General features: G+C 42.5%; 2 pseudogenes; one reads left to right on the plus strand and one right to left on the minus strand.

Annotated features, from left to right (window-relative positions):
• Positions 1-542: 542 nt before the first annotated feature.
• On the plus strand, positions 543-1,539 carry LOC114495498 (annotated as a pseudogene).
• Positions 1,540-2,879: 1,340 nt separating this feature from the next.
• On the minus strand, positions 2,880-3,379 carry LOC114495048 (annotated as a pseudogene).
• Between the last annotated feature and the right edge of the window lie 1,777 nt (positions 3,380-5,156).

A 5,156-nucleotide genomic window follows, 5' to 3' on the forward strand; every position in this document is an offset into this window, starting at 1 on the left:
TTCTATAGTCAAGCAAATTACTAAAGCCAGTCCAGATTCAAGGGGTTATAAATTAGACTCTACTTCTTGACGGATGAGTAGCAAAGAACTTTCAACTTCCATCTTTATCCATCACAACTATATATACTCTTTGAGATTTCTATCAGAATTTTCCACAGCACTTTCATCTAAATTATTTGAGTAAACATTTTTTAACAAAATTATCACAGGAAATATTAACCCTATCCAGTAGTACCTACATTCAGAGTACCAAATATCTTACACTTGCTCCGTTAGATATATCCTTCTTCTAAATTCTTCTTCTAAAGCCTTCTTCTAAATCCTGCTTTCTACCCTTAGGGATTGACCTGTTGACACAAGGGGGAGTCCCACTAGGTGACCTCTCTTTTAGTGGGAAACGTGTATTAAGAAATCATGATCTGGGTCTTAGGTGTGTTAGTGATGTATTGCTACTGGGGTATTATTGCTTCCAGGACCTTTAAGGAACAAATAACATGTATTTTTTTATATCATGAGTCCAGCCTCTTTTTCTGGCTGGAACCATGGAGGGTGCAGAAGAGAAGATGGTTCCTGCTGTCCCAGAAGCCCTTAAGAAAAAGTGAAGGAATTTCACAGAGTTAAAGATCAAATGCATGAAAAGGACATTTGTTCAAAGGACGCTTCAAAAGGCAAGAAGGTAACTTAACCATAAAAAAAGCTAAGCACGATCACAAAGAATATTGGCAGATGTATAGAAGTGAGTTCAAATGGCTAAGGTGGTAAGAAAAGCTGGCAACTTCTATGTATCCACAGAACCCAAACTGTCATTTGTCATCAGGATCAGAAGTATTAATGATGTGAGCCCAAAGTTCCAAAAGGTGCTGCAGCTTCTTCACCTTTGCCAGATCTTCAATGGCACCTTTGTTAAACTCAATAAAACTGAGAACTGAGGAGCCATATATGGCATGGGGGTACCCAACACTGAAATCAGTGAATGAATTGATCTACAAGCGTGGGTGTGGCAAAATCAACAAAAAGTGAATTGCTCTGACGGGCAAATACATTGTTGCTCAATCTCTTCATTAAAATGGCAATGATCTGGCCCTGGCTGGTGTAGTTCAGTGGATTGAGCCTGGGCCTGTGAATCAAACAGTTGCTGGTTCAATTCCCAGTCAGGGCACATGCCTGGGTTGTAGGCCGGGTCCCCAGTGGGGGGTATGTGAGAGGCAACCACACATTGATGTTTGTCTCTCCTTACCTTCCCTTCTATCTAAAAATAAATAAATAAAATATTAAAAAAAAGAAAGAAAGAAACCACATTAAAAAAAATGGCATGATCTGTATGGAGGATCTGTTTCATAAGATCTCCACAGTTGGAAAACGCTTCAAAGAAGCAAAAACTACCTTTGGTCCTTCAAATTACCTTCTTCACGAGGTGAATGAAAAAAAAATGACCACCCATTTTGTCGAAGGTGGAGATACTGGTCACAGGCAAGACCAGGTCAACAGGCTTATTAGAATAATAAACTAAGGTATCTACCATGGTTATTTTTTATAATCTGGTAAATTAATAAACAGTGGCTGTTTTCAAATTGAAAAAAATCATGGCTTCTTGTTGACATTTCCAATTTACAGAATAGTACAGGAATTATGTATCTATTTGTTTTCCTTTTTATCCAGTCCCAGAGATTTTCCCCCACTTTCCTTCCCCCCACATCCCTAATCTATCACTTTTGTGGGTTTAAAATAGTTAACAATTAACAATTAACATGATGATGTTAAGAATGAGGGGATTTGTGGTCTCTGCTCTGGTGCAGTGGTTGTGTTTTGAGGTGGGGGGTAAACAAAAAAAGAAAACTACTTTGATATTCCAAAGGTATATTATCAAGTATGCCATCTTTGATGCAAAAAGACAACAGGCAGGCTTGATTAAGGAGATTGACCTTTGTTAGGGAAAAATATACTGGCCTAGGACATGACTACCTGCTATGAACTGCTTTTAGTTAGAAAATTTTAATTTCAGACCATCCTATGTAGTTACTTTATAGGTCTCTGAGTTCATAAGGCAGCCATGTAGGCCTCCCATGAACTTGTCAGATTTAGTATGTGGCCCCTTTTTCATCCACAGTGTGAAGTATTTAAGAGTATAACAGTAAAATGAGACTTTGTTAATGACTTCAATAATAAAATCACTCTTTTCCAGAAGATAATTTTTGAAGAAACTTTTACTTATTTTTGTAGTATATATGCTATGCTCTCAATAGATTTTTTGATGAGTGCTATGCTGAAAGCCAACATTCAATCAATTGCTAAGTTTTGCCAATTTTTACCTCCTAAATATTCTAAATCTATCCCTTTTCTTATCTACCATCTTATTGATATCCTCATTTTCTGTAGCCTGGATTAATACAAGAGCATTTCAGAATCTTCCTTTTCAAGGCTAAAGGATCTTAACAGTACAAATCAGATCATGACAACTTTAAGCTTAAAATCCTTCAGTGGTCCCTATGCCTCAACACTTAAATGTAAATTCTAAGCTCTGTGACATATACATGGCCTTTCAAGATCTGAATCCTGCATCCCTTTCCAGCCTTTCTGCTCCAGCAACAATGAATGCCTTGTGATTGCAACCCTTTACTCTTTCACAGTCTCCAGTACCTGGAACACTTAAGTGTCTAATTTTTTAGTAGCTAAACTGATTGAAGGGATAATCTAGCAAGCCAGTGTTCTCCCAGAACATATTCTCCCTAACAGGGGACTTTTCAAAAAAAAAATTTTTTTTTTTTTTTTACAGACAAACCCTGCCTCAGGTTTATTTGCACAAACACCACAGGAGGACCCCAGCACATCAGGGGACACATCAGTCCTTCTGTCCCCACATTGGCAGACAAAGGCCTCTACTACAGAGCCTTCGCAGGCGCCTGGGCTCCAGCCTGAGCTGGAGTCTGAGCCATAGCTGCATCTATAGCTTGGCTTGGCTTGGGCCTTGGCCTTGGCCTTTGGCTGGCAGAGAAGGAGACCCTTGGCAATGCTGGCATGAGCATATTTCCTGAGCTTGGGGTGAGCAATGTAAGCAAGTCGATGGAGCTTGTGGCTGCCCCCCTTTGGGATCTTGGGCTTGACCTCCTTAGGCTTGACCAGGGCCTTGATAGCCTCAGTACATGCACTCATGGCCTTGACATTGTTGGCCTGCATCTTCTTCAGGCCCTTCTTATTGTGCTTCTTGGCAAAGCACATGTTCCTCAGGAACTTGGGGTCTACCCCTTCAAGAGATTCATATCTTTGTGTCATATCTTTCTTGATACTGTGTCTGTGCCATTTTTGGGACCAATTGTCCATGGTGTGGTTCTTGGACTTGGCCATCTCTACACCCAAGCCCACAGCTCTCAAAGCGCCTGGGACTGGAAGAGAACTTCTTCAAAAATTTATAAAGATGGCCCTGGCTGGCATAGCTCAGTGGATTAAGCGCGGGCTGCGAACCAAAGTGTCACAGGTTCGATTCCCAGTCAGGGTACATGCCTGGGTTGCAGGCCATGACCTCCAGCAACCGCACATTGATGTTTCTCTCTCTCTCTCTTTCTCCCTCCCTTCCCTCTCTAAAAATAAATAAATAAAAAATCTTTAAAAAAATTTATAAAGATGTACTAAGTTGAGCCTTTCTAGGTTAGCTCATTTGGTTAGAACATCCTCCAGATACACCAACATTTTGGGTTCAATCCCTGGTCAGGGCACATACAAGAAGGAATGAATGAATGTAAAAATAAGTGGACCAGAGGGGAGGGGGAAGGAGGAAAAAGGGGGAAAGGGAAGGGTCTACTCAGGGAACATGTATAAATGACCCATGGACATGGACCACAGGGTGGAGACTGGGTTAGAAGGTGCGGGTGGGTGTGGTGGTGGAGAATAATGGGGAAAAATTGGGACAACTGTAATAGAACAACAATAAAATAAAAAGCATGCATAAGAAAAATAAGTGGGCCCTGGATGGTGTGGCTTACTGGATTGAGTGCCGGTCTGTGAACCAAAAGGTTGCTGGTTCAATTCCCAGTCAGGGTACATGTCTGGGTTGCCGCCAGGTCCCCAGTGGTGGAGTGCGTGAGAGGCAACCACGCATTGATATTCCTCTCCCTCTTTCTCCCTCCCTTCCCCACTCTCTAAAAATAAAATAAAAAAACGTGGAACAGTAAATCAATGTTTTTTCTCTCTCTCTCCCTTCCCCCTTCTCTCTAAAATAAATAAATAAAAATTTTAAGCAAAATGCCCTGACTGGTGTGGCTCAGTTGGTTGGGTGTCTTCCTGCAAAGGGAAAAGTTGCCTGTTCAGTTCTGTCAGCCCACATGCCTGGGTTGCAGGCCTGGTTTCTGTTGGCCTGCGAGAGGCAAAGGATAGATGTTTCTCTCCCGGTTTCTCCTTCCCTTCCCTTCTCTCTAAAAATAAATAAACTAATTAAAAATAAATATGTGGTAAGTTGATATGGCAGTTGCAAGTTGTAAAAATGAACAAATTAAAGGAAATGGCTAGGGATCAAAATCCCTAGGTGAAAAGGCAGAGAAAGTTGCCTTTGTTACTTCCTCTCCAGCCAATGGCGCAGGCTCCGCCTGTGGAGGCTGGACCCTACAGGGACCTCGGCATCCTGAACGTTCTATCAGATTACTCTAGTGTTCTACCCTTTAAAAACCTCTTTAATCCCTACCTCCACCCTGGCCACTGGACTGGTATCCTCTCCTCAAAACTCCCAACACCCTGGGCTAAGCTGTTTGCCTCTCACCCAGCACAGTGTCTGAGGGCAAGGAACTATGTGCTAATTCATCGTTATCGAGCCAGCGTCCAGTACCCTATCTAGCACGCGGTGGACACTCAAAAGAATTTATGGAATGAAAGACTATATAAACCACAAGGTCTTCTCAGAGCTTACTTTCCCTTTCTTTAAGGGTTTTCCCTGACCCCGCCCCTACCTTAGTTGAGGTCCCACCCCTTCCGCAGTGAAGCTTCACTCTGTTTCCTTCCCCGCCCTCTCAGGCCCCGCCCCTTTCCCCATAAGCTTACACCGAGAGCTACTGGAGTTTCGCGCCAACCGTGTTTTTTTTTTCCCTCTGCCGAAGGCGGGAACTGGTTAGGAGCGCCGGGACGTTCTTTGCGTCTAGTCTGATTGGCCAGGAGCTCTCAGTCCCGCCTCT

The sequence above is a fragment of the Phyllostomus discolor genome, chromosome 4, assembly GCF_004126475.2.
Source record: "Phyllostomus discolor isolate MPI-MPIP mPhyDis1 chromosome 4, mPhyDis1.pri.v3, whole genome shotgun sequence".
NCBI classification, from domain to species: Eukaryota; Metazoa; Chordata; class Mammalia; order Chiroptera; family Phyllostomidae; genus Phyllostomus; species Phyllostomus discolor.